The sequence below is a fragment of the Balaenoptera musculus genome, chromosome 13 (assembly GCF_009873245.2).
Source record: "Balaenoptera musculus isolate JJ_BM4_2016_0621 chromosome 13, mBalMus1.pri.v3, whole genome shotgun sequence".
NCBI classification, from domain to species: domain Eukaryota; kingdom Metazoa; phylum Chordata; class Mammalia; order Artiodactyla; family Balaenopteridae; genus Balaenoptera; species Balaenoptera musculus.
In genome coordinates, this window is record NC_045797.1 from 77,931,593 (window position 1) to 77,953,087 (window position 21,495).

A 21,495-nucleotide genomic window follows, 5' to 3' on the forward strand; every position below is an offset into this window, starting at 1 on the left:
AACACCAAGTGAGGACTTAGAACAATTGGGATTCCCATGCATTAATTCTGAAAATGCAAAATGATGCAGTCACTTTGGAGAACAGCTTTGCAGTTTCTAATAAATTAATTATATACTTATCAAAGGACCCAGAAATTCCACTCAAGGGAAATGAAGCTTAAGTTCACATAAAAACTTGTACTCTGTGGTTTATACTGGCTGTTTTTGTTTAACAACAACAACAAAAAAAGGAAACAACCCAAATGTTCTCCAATTGGTTTATTAGTTTTCTATTGCTGCTGCAACAAATTGCCACAATTTTAATGGCTTAAAACAACACCAATTTATTATCTGACATTTCAGGTGGACAGAAAACTATTGCTGTCTCACAGGCTAAAATCAAAATGTGGTAGGGCTGCAGTCCTTTCTGGAGGCTCTAGGGAAAAATCTATTTCCGTACTTTCTCAGGGGTTGGCAGAGCCCAGTTTCATGTGGTGTAAGGCTGAGGTTTTTTTGTCTTGCTGATGGTCAACTAGGGGCCACATTTAGCTCTTAGAGGCTCCTCTCTGGTTCTTGCATGTAGATTCTTCCATTTTAGGATTAGGAACAGGGCAGCAGATCTTCTGACACTGCCATCTCTCTGATTTATGTGTTATATTTGTCCTAGGATTACCTTCCCATCTCAAGGTCTGTAACTTAATTGCATCAGCAAAGTCCTTCTTGCCATATAAGGTAACATAATTCATGGTTTCCAGGGATTAGAACATAGACATTTTTAGGGAGTCATTTGTCTACCACAATTGGTGAATAAACACAATGTAATAAATCCATACAATGGAATACTACTAAGCAAATAGATGTGAACTAGTGATACACACAACAACATGAATAAATCTTAAAACATTCTGCTAAGTAAAGGAAACCAGATTCAAGAGGCTGCATATTGTATTATTCCATTTATTTGACATTCTGGAAAAGGCAAAACTCCAGACACAGAAAACAGACCAGTGGTTGCTCAGAGCTGGGGTTTATGGGAGGACATGACTATACTGGACAGAGGAACTTCTTAGGGTGATGGTAATGTACCATATTCTGATTGTGGTGGCGGTTACACAACTGTATACATTTGCAGAACTATACACTTAAAAAGGTATATTTTAATGTATTTGCATTATACCTTAATAAAAATGAGTCTATTTTTAACTGAGAACTTACTGTATGTAAAATTTACCTAAAAATAGAAGCAGAAAAACCTTGCTGCACCAATACTTGTAAATAAAAACAATCAGCTTTTAAAACCATGAACAGAGGAAAATGCATCAGACACTGAAGATTTTGTGGATTTACATGAGACATTGGCAAATGTAAAATTTCCACTAAGTAAATGATGCTTCATTGTAACATGAGGAAAGAAGGAGGAGATGGGTACAGATGGAGGCATGATTGTAGAATATATGGCGAAAAGATGAACTAATAAAACTTCACAATATACATTATATATTTTTTCACTCTTCACACCTTTTATTTTTTTTAGCATCTTTATTGGAGTATAATTGCTTTACATTGTTGTGTTAGTTTCTACTGTATAACAAAGTGAATCAGCTCTACGTATACATATATCCCCATATCCCCTCCCTCTTGTGTCTCCCTCCCACCGTCCCTATCCCACCCCTCTAGGTGGTCACAAAGCACCCAGCTGATCTCCGTGTGCTAAGCGGCTGCTTCCCACTAGCTATCTGTTTTACATTTGGTAGTATATATATGTCCAGGCCACTCTCTCACTTCGTCCCAGCTTACCTTTCCCCCTCCTCATGTCCTCAGGTCCATTCTCTGCATCTGTGTCTTTATTCCTGTCCTGCCCCGAGGTTCTTCAGAACCACTTTTTTTCTTTTTAGATTTCATATATATGTGTTAGCATACGGTTTTTGTTTTTCTCTTTCTGACTTACTCCACTCTGTATGACAGACTCTAGGGCCATCCACCTCACTACAAATAACTCAATTTCATTTCTTTTTATGGCTGAGTAATATTCCATTGTATATATGTGCCACATCTTCTTTATCCATTCATCTGTTGATGGACACTTAGTTTGCTTCCATGTTCTGGCTATTGTAAATAGAGCTGCAATGAACATTGTGGTACATGACTCTTTTTGAATTATGGTTTTCTCAGGGTATATGCCCAGTAGTGGGATTGCTGGGTCACATGGTAGTTCTATTTTTAGTTTTTTAAGGAACCTCCATACTGTTCTCCATAGTGGCTGTATCAATTTACATTCCCACCAACAGTGTAAGAGGGTTCCCTTTTCTCCACACCCTCTCCAGCATTTATTGTTTGTAGATATTTTGATGATAGCCATTCTGACCGGTGTGAGGTGATACCTCATTGTGGTTTTGATTTGCATTTCTCTAATGATTAGTGATGTTGAGCATCCTTTCATGTGTTGACAATCTGTATATCGTCTTTGGAGAAATGTCTATTTAGGTCTTCTGCCCATTTTTGGATTGGGTTGTTTGTTGTTTTTGATATTGAGCTGCATGAGCTGCTTGTATATTTTGGAGATTAATCCTTTGTCAGTTGCTTCATTTGCAAATATTTTCTCCCATTCTGAGGGTTGTCTTTTTGTCTTGTTTATGGTTTCCTTTGCTGTGCAAAAGCTTTTCAGTTTCATTAGGTATCATTTGTTTATTTTTGTTTTTATTTCCATTTCTCTAGGAGGTGGGTCAAAAAGGGTCTTGCTGTGATTTATGTCATAGAGTGTTCTGCCTCTTTTCTTCCAAGAGCTTTATAGTGTCCGGCCTTACATTTAGGTCTTTAATCCAGTTTGAGTTTATTTTTGTGTATGGTGTTAGGGAGTGTTTTAATTTCATTCTTTTATATATAGCTGTCCAGTTTTCCCAGCACCACTTATTGAAGAGACTGTCTTTTCTCCATTGTATATTCTTGCCTCCTGTATCAAAACTAATGTGACCATACATGTGTGGGTTTATCTCTGGGCTTTCTATCCTGTTCCATTGATCTCTATTTCTGTTTCTGTGCCAGCACCAGACTGTCTTGATAACTGTAGCTTTGTAGTATAGTTTGAAGTCCAGGAGCCTGATTCCTCCAGCTACGTTTTTCTTTCTCATGATTGCTTTGGCTATTCGGGGTCTTTTGTGAAACATACATATGGAAACCATACAAACTGTAAAAATTTTTGTTCTAGTTCTGTGAAAAATGCCATTGGTGGTTTGATAGGGATTGCATTGAATCTGTAGATTGCTTTTGGTAGTATAGTCACTTGCACAATGTTGATTCTTCCAATCCAAGAACATGGTATATCTCTCCATCTATTTGTATCGTCTTTAATTTCTTTCATCAGTGTCTTATACTCCTCTGCATACAGATCTTTTGTCTCCTTAGGTAGGTTTATTCCTAGATATTTTATTCTTTTTGTTGCAATGGTAAAAGGGACTGTTTCCTCAATTTCTCTTTCAGATTTTTCATCATTAGTGTATAGGAATGCAAGAGATTTCTGTGCATTAATTTTGTATCCTGCTACTTTACCAGATTCATTAATTAGCTCTAGTAGTTTTCTGGTACCATCTTTAGGATTCTCTATGTATAGTATCATATCATCTGCAAACAGTGACAGTTTTACTTCTTCTTTTCTGATTTGGGTTCCTTTTATTACTTTTTCTTCTCTGATTGCTGTGGCTAAAACTTCCAAAACCATGTTGAATAATAGTGGTGAGAGTGGGCGACCTTGTCTTGTTCCTGATCTTAGTGGAAAAGGTTTCAGTTTTTCACCATTGAGAATGATGTTGGCTGTGGGTTTGTCATATATGGACTTTATTACACTGAGGTAAGTTCCCTCTATGCCTACTTTCTGGAGGGTTTTTGCCATAAATGGGTGTTGAATTTTGTCAAAAGCTTTTTCTGTATCTATTGAGATGATCATATGGTTTTTCTCCTTCAATTTGTTAATATGGTGTATCACATTAATTGATTTGCATATATTGAAGAAGCCTTGGATTCCTGGGATAAACCCCACTTGATCATGGTGTATGATCCTTTTAATGTGCTGTTGGATTCTGTTTGCTAATATTTTGTTGAGGATTTTGCATCTATGTTCATCAGTGGTATTGGCCTGTAGGCATCTTTGTCTGGTTTTGGTATCAGAGTGATGGTGGCCTTGTAGAATGAGTTTGGGAGTGTCCTCCCTCTGCTATATTTTGGAAGAGTTTGAGAAGGATAGGTGTTAGTTCTTCTCTAAATGTTTGATAGAATTCACCTGTGAAGCCATCTGGTCCTGGGTTTTTGTTTGTTGGAAGAATTTTAATCACAGTTTCAATTTCAGTGCTTGTGATTGATCTGTTTATATTTTCTGTTTCTTCCTGGTTCAGTCTCGGAAGGTTGTGCTTTGCTAACAATTTGTCCATTTCTTCCAGGTTGCCCATTTTATTGGCATATATTTGCTTGTAGTAATCGCTCATGATCCTTTGTATTTCTGCAGTGTCAGTTGGTACTTCTCCTTTTTCATTTCTAATTCTATTGATTTGATTTTTTTCCCTTTTTTTCTTGATGATTCTGGTTAATGGTTTATCAATTTTATTTATTTTCTCAAAGAACCAGCTTTTAGTTTTATTGATCTTTGCTATTGTTTCCTTCATTTCTTTTTCATTTATTTCTGACCTGATCTTTATGATTTCTTTCCTTCTGCTAAGTTTGGGGGGTTTTTTGTTCTTCTGTCTCTAATTGCTTTAGGTGGAAGGTTAGGTTGTTTATTTGAGATTTTTCTTGTTTCTTGAGGTAGTTTCGCATTGCTGCAAACTTCCCTCTTATAACTGCTTTTGCTGCATCCCATAGGTTTTGGGTTGTCGTGTTTTCATTATCATTTGTTTCTAGGTATTTTTTTATTTCCTCTTTGATTTCTTCAGTGATCTCTTGGTTATTAAGTAGAGTATTGTTTAGCCTCCACGTGTTTGTATTTTTTACAGATTTTTTCCTGTAATTGATATCTAGTCTCATAGCATTGTGATCAGAAAAGATACTTGATACGATTTCAATTTTATTAAATTTACCAGTGCTTAATTTGTGACCCAAGATATGATCTATCCTGGAGAATGTTCCATGAGCACTTGAGAGGAAGGTGTATTCTGTTGTTTTTGGATGGAATGTCCTACAAATATCAATTAAATCCTACTTGTTTAATGTGTCATTTAAAGCTTGTGTTTCCTTATTTCTCTTCATTTTGGTTGATCTGTCCATTGGTGAAAGTGAGGTGTAAAAGTTCCCTACTACTATTGTGTTACTGTTGATTTCCCCTTTTATGGCTGTTAGCATTTGCCTTATGTATTGAGGTGCTCCTATGTTGGGTGCATAAATATTTACAATTGTTATATCTTCTTGGATTGATCTCTTGATCATTATGTAGTGTCCTTCCTTGTCTCTTTTAATAGTCTTTATTTTAAAATCTATTTTGTCTGATATGAGAATTGCTACTGCAGCTTTCTTTTGATTTCCATTTGCATGGAATATCTTTTTCCATCCCCTCACTTTCAGTCTGTATGTGTCCCTAGGTCTGAAGTGGGTCTCTTGTAGACAGCATATATACGGGTCTTGTTTTTGTATCCATTCAGCCAGTCTATGTCTTTTGGTTGGAGCATTTAATCCATTTACATTTAAGGTAGTTATCGATATGTATGTTCCTATTACCATTTTCTTAATTGTTTTGGGTTTGTTATTGTAGGTCTTTTCCTTCTCTTATGTTTCCTGCCTAGAGAATTTCCTTTAGCATTTGTTGTAAAGCTGGTTTGGTGGTGCTGAATTCTCTTAGCTTTTGCTTGTCTGTAAAGGTTTTAATTTCTCCATCGAATCTGAATGAGATCCTTGCTAGGTAAAGTAATCTTGGTTGTAGGTTTTTCTCCTTCATCACTTTAAATATGTCCTGCCACTCCCTTCTGGCTTGCAGAGTTTCTGCTGAAAGTTCAACTGTTAACCTTATGGGGATTCCCTTGTATGTTATTTGTTGTCTTTCCCTTGCTGCTTTCAATATGTTTTCTTTGTATTTAATTTTTGATAGTTTGATTAATATGTGTCTTGGTGGGCTTCTCCTTTGATTTATCCTGTATGGAACTCTCTGTGCTTCCTGGAGTTGATTGACTATTTCCTTTCCCATATTAGGGAAATTTTCAACTATAATCTCTTCAAATATTTTCTCAGTCCCTTTCTTTTTCTCTTCTTCTTCTGGGACCCCTATAATTTGAATGTTGGTGCCTTTAATGTTGTTCCAGAGGTCTCTGAGAGTGTTTTCAATTCTTTTCATTCTTTTTTCTTTATTCTGCTCTGCGATAGTTATTTCCACTATTTTATCAAAAATATTGCTGGCTTCATTCCCATTTCCCTACTCTATATTCTTTCTCAACCTACTACTTAGTGGAATGTGGAAATGGTGGACTAAGGTTGCTTTAGGTATACTTAGAATTAGACACAGCTAGATACACAAGAGGTATGGAAGATGGATGTTTGGGTTTTTTTCATTATGACTTATCACAGGATATTGAACATAGTTCCCTGTGCCATACAGTAAGACCTTGTTGTTTGTCCAGTGTATATATAATAGTTTGCATCTGCTAATCCCAAACTGCCAATCCATCCCTCCCACATCCTCCTCCCCCTTGGCAACCAGAAGTCTGTTCTCTATGTCTGTGAGTCTGTTCCTGTTTTGTAGATAAGTTCATTTATGTCATATTTTAGATACCACATGTAGGTGGCAAGAAGATGGATATTTTGTGTTTAAATGGAAGTCAGACCCCTGGATGGCAGGAATATAGCCTTGACTTGATTGGAGAGGTTTGGGCTTGTTCAAAGGAAAGCAGTTACAGTCATTTGAAGAAAAGAGAAATACTAGGTTTGATGTGGAAGCTGGTAAGTTTAGTCATGGATATGATGAACATAGAATGTCCAATCAGCTGTTGAATGAATGGAGCTTGATCTCAACAGAGTCACCTGGGTTAGAGATACAGTTTTGTGTGTCATCACCATATGGATAGCATTTGCTGTAAATTAGAAGGTGGTAATAACTTGCTTTAGAAAGTTAAAAATTACTGTGAGACTTATGAGCTCTCTTCATCCTCACCTGTTGGAATAAAGATCTTTTTGTCCCAGGATATCTTGTTGACATGTTAAGTTTCTAAGGGAATTTTCTCTTTGCTGAGCATGGTTGGTTATAGAGAATTTTAGGGTTTGTATTTGTCATTTCGAAATGGCATTTCTTTCAAGCACATAAATGGTCTTTACTGACAGGAAGCTGTGCAAAAGTTCCCCTTTTACAGTTTGCTGAAATTGCTGGTTATTTTTAGAGGGAGTCAGGCATTAGTAAACCCAATGCTGAAAACAAGTCTTTGATAAACTAACAGTTTAAAATTCAACATAAATTGCACCATTTCCAATACCAATAATTCCAGAAGATTTTTGCATTGTGCATTATAATTTTCAATAACCTTTAAAAAGTATGTTCTCAAGAATCCTGAGTGTTACCAGGGCAACCATCATCCCGGTTTTACAGATGAGTAAACTGAGACACTGGAGGGTGAAAATGACTTGCTTCAGGCTACAGAGAAATGAACAAAGAGGCCAGCTCACTTGACTCTTATCAGCAGTTTTCATTACATCATTTTCAGTCCCCTTAACAATGATGAGAACACTCTTATTATGTATTCAAAGAGTAAATAAAGACATGACTGTAATTTAATTTTAATAATTTATGATTCTTCATAAAGTTGTAAACCTGTGTTCTAGAGGATATTAGATAAACTCTGAAAGTTTAGGTGATAAGCATATTTTTAGAGTTCTGAGCTAATAAGCTGATGGGAAATCAGGGTGCAATGGGGGTGCATTAGAGGTAGAGAATTAATCATGTCTTATTAGTAATATTGTCTGGAAGTCAGGAAATAATAACAGTGAATTTTGTTTTTCTAGTGGCTTTTCAATGATGCTGCAGATTTCCATACCTGTTGACTAAAATTAATTCATATACTTGTTGGAACTTCCTGTTGAGAAACTGACAGTCAAAAGCTATCAGACATGACTGCAGCTGTAGATTACCAGTGTTGTTTTAATAAAACAACCAGGGTTATTTTCAAGTCTACACTATATTGTTCGTCCTTTGATGCCATATTAAAATGAGCCCTATGCTTATCAGAAAAGCACCTACACTGGAAGCAACCACAAATTTCTCTCCTAAAGGTATAGAAAATAATGATTTTAAAAGGCCACCAAAAGGGCAATTGAGGGAGCCAGGACAAGTTTTGGTGGTCTTCTTTGTGTTCAAGGACTGAATGCTTCAGTCCCTTTTCCTGTACTTTTAAATTAAATTAAATTTAATTTTTTAACATATTTATTGGAGTATAAGTGCTTTACAATGGTGTGTTAGTTTCCGCTGTACATATACATATATATCAGCTATACATGTACATATATCCCCATATCTCCTCCCTCTTGCGTCTCCCTCCCACCCTCCCTATCCCACCCCTCTAGGTGGTCACAAAGCACCGAGCTGATCTCCCTGTGCTATGCGGCTGCTTCCCACTAGCTATCTGTTTTACATTTGGTAGTGTATACGTCCATGCCACTGTCTCGATTCGTCCCAGCTTACCTTTCCCCCTCCCCGTGTCCTCAAGTCCATTCTCTACGTCTGTGTCTTTATTCCTGTCCTGCCCCCAGGTTCTTCACTTCCAAGAGCTGGTATAAAGTTATCAAGCAAGACACATACCTACAGTCTTATAGTTGGTCTGGGTAGAGGTGAGAACAAATGACAGGAATTAATGTGTGTGGACTGACTGTGGTGCATCTATTACTGTGCTACCTGCTTCATGTATTCTATCTTGCTTCATCTTCACAATAGCTTTGTGACATATGTACCATAATCCCTACATTGCAGATGAGGAACCTGAAGCTAAGACAATTTAAATAATATACTCATGGTTATATAGTTATATGGATTGGAGTTCAGTCTCAGGTATTATGTCTGCAAAGCCCATTTTTGTTTCCCTGCCTTTTCCTGTGAATATTATTTTCCAGGCTTGGTTCTTGATATATGTGTCTCTCCTTTGCCCATTGACCCCTCCCAGACTTTTTTTTTTTTTTTAAAGAGAGCTCTTCCTGTGGGTAATGAAGGCAGTACTTCTCACTGGCTCTGGTTTTTCTTTTCAAAGTCATTTCTCAACAACATTTTTTACCCCTCAAGCGTGCTTCAGATAAACCTTCTATCTTTCCTCCTAGTCTATAGTGGACATGGCTTTGTGAGCCCTTGGAAAATTCCATACAAACTCTTCCTGACCAGTGGATCAGGGAGTTGGCATTTTACTACATCAGGAGGCTTCTTATATAGACTGTGTCTCAGGTGTCCATCCAACGTAATGAACTCTAGGATCTGTAACTTGTACTCCACTTTCTCTTTCCTCAGAGCATAGCTCTATGAACTGTGTATGCCCTGGTATTAAAACATTTAGATACCTCCAGTGGAGATTTTCTTCCTTTGGGGATTTTCTTGAGTGGATAAACACCCACCTCACCTGTGCCCTTGCAGGTTTCTTGCTGTCCTATTCCATGGTTGTACTCTAAAGACTTATCTCTCTCCAGATTAATATCCTTCAATTCACCATTGTCTTCAAGATAGTGTCTAAGCACTCAACATGCCATTTAACTGTTATTTGCAAACTGGACTCATCTTTTTCCAAGCTGAATATTTTAGCTCTGTTACTCTCTTTTGTTCCTTGCTTTAGTTCTCTCTACTTCAAATATATCAAACTACTCACCTCATGCTTTTTTTTTTCAACTTTCTGTTGAAAAACAGAAACATTGTTCTCCATCTTTAGGATGCTCCTATACCGTTCTCCACTTCCAAAACTCCCACTTATCTTTAAAGCACCAACTCAAATATCATTTCCTCTCTGAAGTCTTTTCTAACTTCTCAGTACAGATTTAATGATGTTTTTCCTTGGAGTTTCATAGCACCTAATGTAGCGATCCCCAGCCTTTTTGGGACCAGGGTCCGGTTTCGTGGAAGACAATTTTTCCACAGACCAGGGCGGGGGGTGGTTTTGATTCAAGCGCATTGCATTTATTGTGCACTTTATTTCTATTATTATTACATTGTTATATATAATAAAATAATTATACAACTCACCATAATGCAGAATCAGTGGGAGCCCTGGGCTTGTTTTCCTGCAACTAGATGGTCCCATCTGAGGGTGATGGGAAACAGTGACACCCGAAGTGTGTTGCTTATGTCCAGTCTACTCTGTAATCTCGTTTTGGTCTTTTTTGTTTGTTCGTTTGCTTTGTTCTTTCTTTCTTTTTTTTTTTTTTTGGTTGTGTCAGGTCTTAGTTGCAGCACGCGGATCTTCATTGAGGCATGCGGGATCTTTTTCGTTGTGGCGCACGGGCTTCTCTCTAGTTGTGGCGTGCGGGTTTTCTCTCTCTAGTTGTGGTGCGCAGGCTCCAGAGCGTGTAGGCTCTGTAGTTTGCGGCACACGGGCTCTCTCATTGAGGTGAGCGAGCTCAGTAGTTGTGGCGTGCTGGCTTAGTTGCCCCGCGGCGTGTGGGATCTTAGTTCCCCAACCAGGGATCAAACGTGCGTCGCCTGCAATGGAAGGCAGATTCTTTACCACTGGACCACCAGGGAAGTCCCCGTAATATCATTTTGGTCGCTGTCACTGCAGAAAACCCTGCTTCACAAAGATAGGATTTTGGAAATGGAAGCAGGCTTTTCAGTGCTTTTGTGGCGTTCTCAGGATATTCCACCTTGACTTTAATACAGAATGTGTGGAGATTTGAAGTTGTCTCAAACATACATTTAAGGCCACTGTCATTTGTGATCTCAAGCAGTTGATCCTCTTCTAGCACAAAGTCGATTTACCTGGCTTATTCACAAATGGGTCATGGATCCATTCCTTCCCAGTTTGGGGGTCTTTTGTGGTTGGGAAGTGATGCTCAAACTCTTTTGAAAGCTGAGATAGGTGATCATGCACCAGCTGGGAGAAAGAAGGCCCTGGCTCATTCTCTTTCAAAATCTCTGCTAATGTTTGAAACATGTCAAAAATCACAATGTTCACTTGTCACCCCCATAATTCCAGTTTGGCTTTGAACGCAGCCACTTTATCTGCCGACTTGAATACAGTTGTCATTCTCCCCTGAAGTGACAGGTTGAGTTCACTGAGCAGGTTGAATATGTCGCACACGTAAGCAAGTTTTGTGACCCATTCTGTGTCATTGAAATGTGCTGCCAGTGGTGACTTTTTCAAAAAGAAATCTCTGGAGCAGCTCTCATAACTCAAAACCTCTGGCCAGTGATCTACTTTTAGAAAGCCATCTCACTTCTGTGTATAAGAGACTATGTGTGTGCTCTGCGTCCATCTCCTCACAGAGCTGTGTGAACAGATGTGAGTTAAGGGCATGTACTTTAATGTGGTTGATAATTTTAATCACATCCTACAAAACGTTGTTGGGTTCAGATGACATTTTTCGGCTAGCCAGCATTTCTGTATGGATGACACAGTGCGTAGACTCACATTCAGAAGCGACCTCTTTGACCCGAGTAGTGAAACCACAAAGCCGTCCAGTCATGGCAGCCGCTCCGTCTGTGCATATATCGACACAAAGTGACCAATTCAGTTTTCCTGATATGTAATCATTCAAAGACTTGAATAGTTCTGCAGCTGTGGTGTTGGTTGGCAACAAAAGTGCACATGATGTATCCTCATTCACATCCTCCTGAAAAACATATCGCACAAAAACAAGCATTGTTGCCTTGTTGTCAACATCGGTAGACTTGTCAACCTGGATTGCGTACCACGGTGACTCATTAATTCTCTCTAACAATTGTGCCTCAATATCCTCTGCTACTTCATCAGTTCGTCTAGTTATGGTGCTAGCCAAAAGAGGAACACGTGCCACCTTTTGAACTGCAGCCTCTCCTAAAAGTTCACGACAAATGTCCTTAGCAGCAGGCAGGATCAAGTCTTCACAATAGTAAAGGGCTTCTTAGCTTTAGCAAGAAGTGCGGTTAGCCGCTAAGAATGACACTCTCAGTGCAGACACATTTGATGAAGTGGTGGCCTTCAATAATTGCTTCTGTTCCTCGTGTTCACATTTTTTTCTTTTGAAAAACTCCAAAGACTTGTCTTTTAATGCAGGGTGCTTGGTCTCCATGTGGCAAAGCAGTTTTGAAGGTTTCATGGCTTCGTTGGATAGCCGGTCACCACATATTATACAAAGCAGGCTTGGAGAATGTGAATCACCTGTTGCAATGAACCCATAATTTAAGTAGGACTCTTGGTATTTTCTTTTAAATACAGCTTTCTTTTTGTTGGCAATCTTAGAGTCTTCTGCTGTCTCATCATTGGGTCTTTCCCCCTTTTCAAAGAAGCTCTCCAGTGATGTTTGCTTTTTACTTATTTTGGCTAGAGTTAGCTTGTAGGCTTACCAAAACCGTGACTGAGACAAGTGCGCAGTGCGGGAAAGAGGCATGGACGGAAGTGGTAAATAAAATAATGGGTGGGCTATGCATGGACTAAAATAAGTGTCGGATTCTAACTTAAAGCCTGCCACCAGATGCAGCTGTACAATTTAAGTACATCAACTCACTTGCCACTATAAAACCTGCCACCAGATGCAGCTTAATTGTCACTTGCCATAGGATTCTGATATCAGTCTGCAAGCAGTTGATTTATTATGATCTTTGTGGAGTCAAACTTCTCTGCTAATGATAATCTGTATTTGCAGCCGCTCCCCAGCGCCAGCATCACCACCTCAGCTCCACCTCAGATCATTAGGCATTAGATTCTCATAAGGAGCACGCAACCTAGATACCTCGCATGCGCAGTTCGCAGTAGGGTTCGCGCTCCTATGAGAATCTAATGCCACCGCTGATCTGACAGGAGGTGGTAAAGTGAGTGATGGGGAGCAGCTGTAAATACAAATGAAGCTTCACTCACTGGCCTCCTGCTCACCTCCTGCTCTGCAGCCCAGTTCCTAACAGGCCACGGGTCCAGGCCACGGGTCCATGGCCCGGGGCTTGGGGATCCCTGACTTAATGTGTGCTTCTGTTATTGAAATCAACACACTCCCTCACACTTAGTTGTGTTTTCTCTAGACAGTGAACTTTTAGAGGGCAGGTATTCTGACTTATTTTTCGAATCCTCCCTGCTTATGACACAGCCTCATCACTCCTTCCTGGTAGCTAAATTTACAGCTTCAGACCTGAGTTGGCAGGCCTCAATCATTTTTGCTTACATGTTAACCTTAACATTTAAAAAAATACTTTAAAAAGTGTTAACATGTATTGAACACTTACTACACAGCAAACACTTTTTCAGGCTTTTTACATGTATTTCCTTACCTAATTCTTAAATAACCCTACAAAGTAGAAATGGTTATTATACTTATTCAGATAAGATATGAGCAGATCAGAGAATGAGTACCTTACCCAAAGTCACATAGATAGTCACCAGCAAGGTGACATACTGTTTCCTGGGGCCCAGATTAGTGACCTTGAGTAAGGAATGGGTATCTAAAACAGCTGCTTGAATTGTTCACATATAAGCTTCCCTATTTTCTAAGTATTAAAGATTTGGAAAGCAGAGGATCAAGCCTGATAGTATGGACTTTAATGGAGTCAGTTTAGCCTTTCCCTTCCAGGTTGTGGCTTCCCACTTTTGTAGTCTGTCTCTGCAAATTGTAGATTAATCAGCATCAGTTGCTGAGTCTTCTTTACTTGCATTACTTCTCTTTGAAGTGTAGCCAAATAAACAGAAAAACTTTCTTCTAGGAGGTTGATTTTCCTCTTCTGAGATGGATCCTGTGTGTTTTGATTACAACTGCTACCCATCCATTTCCAATTTCCCTCTTTTGGTCATTTCTCCCTAGTTTATAATGCCATCCAGTTTAGAAGAGCAAATTTAATGAATATGATTTATCTTCCTTAAGATTAACAAAAATGAGAAGACCAAAGGCAATGTATAGCTCTCTAGAAGCTCATCCTAACTTAAAGTATTGATCAAATCAATCTTTGTGCTCTTTTATTGTTCATAAGAGATTCTGTTGGAGACAAATAGCATTCTGATTGACTTTTATGATCAATTATAAAGATACTATATTGGTTTGTAGGTAAGGAGTTCAGTCTGTCAGGGTTCAGGGTCAGTCCAGATAAATTTGAACCCCATTAGCAGCAAAAAGCATAATCTAGAATTGAGGTCAAGTTATCAGGTCAGAGTCTGGATTTATGGTTCAGGATAAAAGCAGCAAGGAGATGTATAGAGATGAAAATCCAGAAATATAACCTCATTCCACATATGTGAAACTTGATCCTGGCCAACTTCACCAGTCTTCCTTCTCCTGCTTTTAATATGTGCTAGGATCAAGACTAGCCAATGACCACCACTCTCTCACTTGAGCACGCCTGCAATTACAAAGACCTAGAGTGCTTGTGTTTCTCCTGGCATGATGTCAGTCCATGAAACTTGGCAACCAACTAAATTACTCATCAGTCTACAAAAAAACAATGGCTTTGTGCGTTCGGATATCATAAGATATTGACAATGATGGAAGGACAGAGAATGGAATATGAACCATTAAAAAAGGTCAGACTTCCCTCCAGCATCCAGAAATCTCCAGGATGCCAATATCAGACTATGTAATTGACATCCTAATGAGTTTAGCTTTTCCTTTATAGTCATGTAATGTAAACTCAATTTGCAAGATCCTTTATGTAATAACTTTGAAGCTCAGAAACATACATGGGCATATGCCTTAACATGTTATGAAAGTTCGAGAGACCTGCAAAACCAATGGTAGAACGCAATCGGATTTAAGGCCATCCTTTCTATAGACTATGAAATAATCATTTAGATGGCAAAGGACACTTTTAAATAACCCAAACTCATCCAGATTTTTTACATTGAAGTCTATCCAAATATGTCCTCTTAAGACAACTTGGATTAGAGGAAAAGCAAAGACCTTAACCCAAAAAGAGCAGGTTGAAGCTTAGTTCTTCCCTTTCATGTTCACATGATCTTTTACAGTTAATTGCATGTACCTTGGTATTCCACATTTGGAAAATTTACTTAAAATATGTACCTTGAAACAACTACAGTTATTCAGATCAATAAATGAGGTGTTTTTTTCTTTTGGTCTACTGGTGCTAGTGAGGCTGAGATGGAGGCTTAATCACTTACTTCAGGTTGTATCAGAGTCTTGACCTTCTAAGACAGTGTGCTGCTGTGCTGAAGGTGGCATGGGAAAGGGTTTGTGGAAGTTGACATGAGAAATATGATTTGGTTCATTGTTTTCAGTCTCTACTACATAGAGGCAAAAATCTGCAACTATTTATCTCCATGGTATGATTCAAGTTATAGAAAAGCTGAATTTATAAATCTGTCATGGCTAGAATGATTCTATTTTTGACATTATGTATTCAAAATGTATTAAATACAAGACTCTTAAGTTGGGAATCGAGAACTGAGAATTCAACCACTACTCATTTAAATTCTCATTTCTGGAGGTACTTTTAGAGAATTAGAAAGCAGAAGGCACATCCTATAAATTTCTCTTAGTTTTTGAATTCTGAATGCAGGAAAAAAAGACTTTGGGAAGTATGTGTTTCTCATTTTGTGGAATATTGAACTTTGGAAAACAATAGCAAATATACTGGTAGGCATCTATAAAAATATATAATTACCCATTCTTCAGGTATATGTTTGGAAAAATGACAAAGTGTACACTAAAAACTTTTTCTAGGTGACCCATTTTGATTCATTAAGTTATTTATGAAATCACAAACCTATGGGTATTATGAAAAATATTCAATAAATTATGTTAAAATAATTGGATTTAGGGGAAAAATTCTCTACAAACTGTCAAACTATAATTCACCAAAAATAAATTTTAAATGTGTAAAGTGTTTAAGAAAAGTGAAATTATAAGCTGTAAAATATATATTGTATATATAGTTAATTAATCTTGCAAAGAACATGAACTTTATAAGGATATAAACAAGAAGGAAAATCATGAGGGCAAAGGCTGATATATTTGATTACATTAAAATTTAAAATTTTAATATATTAATAATATTTGTATCACTTGTAAGATGAGTTGATACCTTTTCCTTGTGAAACATTCTTATTAACCAATAAGAAAAGCACTAAAACTAAAAAAAGTATGTAAAGAAAAATTTCTAAAAGGTGAAATACAAGTTGATAATAAGCACAAACAAAAACAATATTATTAGTCATTACTGTTGCAAATTTAAATAAAATTATGCTATTTTAAATCATTAAACAGAAGAAAAATAAAAAAGAGGTCAATGATTTAAAAAGTATAATGAGGGAAATAATGTATTTAATTGTTGTTGATGAAAATGGTGTAAACTTTTAATGATAGCATGTAGTAACATGGATTGAGTCTTAAAATATCCATATTGTTTTGCCTATAGTCTTCACCTCAGGTAACATATCCCAGAGTATTAATCAGAGATCCATAAAAAAATGAACCTACATGGAAATTTAAAAGGATATACTAAACAATATAACAGTTCTTCAATAAGAGTGCAATAATATAATGGAATATTATGCAGACATCACAAATATGTTTTCAAATAATATTTACTACTAAAGGAATATTTTAATAATTTTTAAAAACTTAAAAGAAGAAGTAAGTACAAGTAAAATAGTAGTAAAGTAGAATGTAAAGTAGGTAAGTAAGTTAGATTATAGAGTGGGAATTATGTTTTTACAGTACAAACCTGGGGGAGAGACTAGAGAGACTGAATAAAAATATAGTAGAACTTCAGGACTGCAATTCCTGTCTGTTATACAGGAAGGAGTTATGACATGAATGAGGGGTTTAATGAGCTAGATTCAGTTGTGCAAGCTACATAACTTTGGGCATGAGAAGGTATGTATAGAAACAACCTCTGGCAGACCTTGAGGTTTATCTCTTAGCAAAGTTTAGTTAAACATGGTGATAACTTTGAAATCAATGGGGTTTTTTTGCTTGTTTGTTTTTGCATCTTAAACATGTTTTCTATGTTTAAATCACAAGGATATAACTAAATGCAATTGTAGTGAAGACAGGAGTAGCACAGAAAATTTTAGAATCGGGCCAAGGATCTAATGTCAAGATATCACGGACAAGATGCTGAGGAAGAAGCCAAAGCATGTTCAGGGACTCCACCCAGACCATATGCTGCTCAAATGGAAGCTCCAAGTCTGAGTAGGAAATGTGGGGAAAGTTAGTCTGGTGTCAAATCTGAGATCTAAGCCTGCAGCATTGAAGTATGGGGTCAAATATAAGGTCTAGGATAACTAGTAATATGAGATCCCTGTGGGTAATGACCTATTATTATAATAGCCCTTATTTTTTTTAAATGTTAATGTCTGCACCTGATACACAGCAGAAATGCAGGTAACTGGAAATAGCTGCTGAACTGAGCAATCAGAAAATGAACGAATTTGTTTATGTTGTCATTTAAATTATCAGCCTAATGCTTTGTTAAATGTTTTTATTAGGGTTTCTTAACAAATAGAATTCAAGCTGTGGCCAAGGCAGTACTCAGAAGAAATTTACATACTTAAATGTATTTATCCAGTTAACAGAAATATTCAAAACATTCAAACAGAGAAGGGAAAGGAAAACAGAAACAAACATTAAAAGTGCAAGGAAGAAATAAGAGTAAAAGAAAAATAAAGTAAAAGAAGAATACCATTTACACTAACATAAAAATTATGAACTGTTTAGATCCAAATTAAATTATGGATTCATCTGCTTAAGCCATTAAAACTTTTATAGAATGAAGAGATTGGATGCAAGATCAACCTAAAAATATCAGTAGCTGTCTTACATACCAAGGGTGTGAATAATCAATTTACAAAATGTAATGAGAAAATAAAAGATCTGGATTGTAATAGAAGTAAAAATCTCAAAAACATTTAGGAATACAGATAATCAGGAAAGTTTAGATCCTATAAAGAGAAAAATACAAAATGTCATTGAAGTAAATAAAATAAGATCTAACTAAATTAATTTGGCTCTCGTTTCCATTTTCTTCATTGGAAAATATTGTAAAGATGTCAGTTCTTTTCAAATGAAATTCTAAATTCAATGCCCTTTCAAAGGGATATTTTTGGAAATTAATAATTTGACTTTGAAGTTTACATAAAAAAAGTCTAAGAATATCCAAGAAATTTTGAACATAAAGAACAGTAGGTCATCTATCTTACTAGATAGTACAATGCTGTATAAATTTATGCTATTAATGGTATTTTGATCACTAGAACATAATAAATAGTTCAGAAACAGACCCATGTAAATATGACATGTTAGTAATTTACAGGAAAAATTCACATTTAAAATTAGTGGAAGAAATGTTAATCTCTTACATAAATATTGTTCAAAAACTAAATATGAAAAAAACAAAAAACAAACAATTTAGAAGAAAATGTATTCTTTTATAATCTTATGTAGAGAAAGGCTTCCTAAAATATATATAAAATTCAAAATCATGAGGGGAAAAAGATTTGCCTACATTAGAATTTAAAGATCTTTACAAAAATATTTACCATAAATATAGTTAAAAGCCAAGTTTCAGAGTGGAAAGGAAAAAATAGAAAATGATTGCAAATATATATGATAAACTAAAGATTAATATCTATATTATATAAAGAGCTGTTATGAAGCAATACAAAAAGGAAAATAGCTCAATGGAAATATCAGCAAAGTACATGAACAGAAAGATCACATAAAAAATAAAACATCGCTTACTCATCCTATATTATTAAACTTCAACTTGGCATAAACCTATTAGAAGGCAATTTTATACTAACAGTTTAAGTGCTCATAATATATTTTAACCTATCGTTTCCATTTTTAGAAATTTACTTTAAAAATACTCAAATAAGCTCCTTGTATTAGGCACTGTTCTACGAGTTGGTTATAGAATAGTGAACAAAACAAATACAATTCCTTGTATCATTGACACTGCTTTCCTTGGGCAGACTGACATTGAATAAGAAGCCAGATAGCCAGAGTACATAATTACAAACCACGATGGGTTCCTTGAAAGAAAAGTGTAGAATCCCATGAAAGGGCATAATAAAGGAATCACATACACATACATGCACTAACACATCATGTGTACAGACACAATGTAAACATTTCACAATATGAAATGGTTGTCAACATTATGCTCATACATCATGAAATAGACCTAGCTTAGTAACATGAACATTTCTTCAAATTATAATTTAGGTGAAAAAAATTTCCCAATAGAGTGTATAGTCTGTTCCTAATTGTTTGTATTATATGTTTCTTAGCTCTTTCTGCAACATACATTCATTTCAGGATTTTCTCTAAGGATTCTTAACTTATCCTTCAAGCAAGTGTTCCAAACTGGGACCAGGGACTTCACATGCCAAGATTAGTTATTTGACAGAATACTCCTCTGTATTTATCACTGTGTTTTGAAACCAAGCGAGAAATCAGTGACCTAAAGACAAAAATATTGTGGTGGACAGTAAGTAGCACAGAGCTAGGGGCTATATATAGGAGTTACATATGGGAAGAATGATGAGATATCAAGGGTGAAAGGAAGAGTTCTTGTGCTGTCAGTGTCTCCTATCACCATGGAATCTCTCTAAATACTAAAATCCCAGTTTATAACTAGAAATTAGGATGAACATGTACATCCCCTGGGTGAGTGGGAGGAAACATTATCAATATACCTCCTACCCTCCTAAATGAATTGAGGTGTATCTTGATGCTGTTTGCTTTTTTATCCTGTGAAAGAAATTGCATAAGACAGTTAATGTCTACTTCTATAAAATTTATGGAATTTATCCATAAAGACATCTATACATATTTGCCTTTTCTTGCATAAGTGTTTGAAATTATATAGTAAATTAATTCCTTTATTGTTTATAGATCCATCTATTTTTCTGTATTTCTTTTTGTAACTTTTGAGGTGTTATTTTTTGTTCACTTGAGAGTCTATGCAGTTCAATCGCATTTTCAAATTTTTGACTATAAAGTTGTTTAGAGTATCCTCATTATCTTTTAAATATATTTTCTGAATCTTAATTTTGTCTCTTTTTCATAATACTGTTTTTGTACCTCCTCTTTCTTTGTTTCCTCATCTGTCTTATTAAGAATTTCTTAACTTATTAGTCTTTTCAGATAAATATTTTTGTTTCTTCAAACTATTTTTATTTTATTTTATTCATTTTATTTTGCTCTTCCTTTTCTACCTTTTTTAGATGAATTCTTTGCTCATTAATGAGTACTTTTCTCATATTAGGCATTTAAAACTATCATTGTCCCTCAAAATACTGCTTTAGTTTCATCCCACAAGGTTTAATATAATGTATATTCACAATATTTCAGTTTAAAGTTTTTTCCAGTTTCCTTGATAATTTAGTATTATTTAGCCCATGAATTATTTGTAACTTAAAACAATTAAAAACACATTTTCTAGTTACCTTTATATTATTTATTTTTGTTTAATGATGTATTCAGCAGAAAACAGACTGTATGCTTTTTTTTTTTGCTTTAAGGCATTCCATTTTATTTATTTTCCCCTCATTCTCAATACTTGCACAGAGATTGACACATAGAAAATGCTCAGTGCTTTTGCACACATGAAGGGATTTTTTAAAAGAATTTAAAAAATTGCTCCTAATAATACAACCTCTGAACAACACATCATATACAAAAATATGGAATGCTTCATGAATTTGCATGTCATCCTTGCACAGAGGCCATGCTAGTCTTCTCTGTATTTTTCCAATTTTAGTATATGTGCTGCTGAAGCAAGCACCAAACTGTATGCTTTTAATGTTATAATTTATATATATATATTTTCTTAAAGGTCTTATAAATTGTTAATTTTCATGAATGTTGGTGGATTAGTAATGCAAAATATTCATCAGTTGTCCATTAGGTCAATTTAGTTAAGCATATTGAAATCTACTATAGTCAGTTTTTTCCTGCTCATTATTCCAGAATAAGAGAGGATTTTGTCATATATACCCCAGATTATTTCCTTTTATAGTACTGTCAATTTTTGCTTTATATATTTTGAGACTATTATATTTTATGCATAAAAATCTAGAATTGTTTTATCCTCCTAGTGAACTGAATTTTATCATTCTGAAGTAACCTCTTTTTAATTCTATTAATACTTTTTACTATATGGTATATTTTGTTTGATATTAATGTAGCTACATCAACTTTTACATTCCATCCTTTTAAATCTGGCTATTTCAACATTTCCATTTCTTTATGTTTTTTTAGGGTCTAATAATTTATGTCTTTCAATTGGATTCAGTTCATTTAAACTTATTTATTGTTCTTATGGGTGTATATAACATACATATATCTAATGATTGATTTTCTACTTATATCTAATCAGTTTTTAATTTATTTTCCTTTTTAGGTGTTTAGTGAATAATTTTTAATTGAATATCCCATTTTCTGGATTTA

General features: G+C 35.7%; 1 non-coding gene across 1 annotated transcript; it reads right to left on the minus strand.

Moving 5' to 3' along the window:
• Positions 1–20,723: 20,723 nt before the first annotated feature.
• On the minus strand, positions 20,724–20,830 carry LOC118906542. The gene has a single exon (XR_005022523.1). It is a non-coding gene; the product is annotated as a U6 spliceosomal RNA (small nuclear RNA).
• Positions 20,831–21,495: the final 665 nt, after the last annotated feature.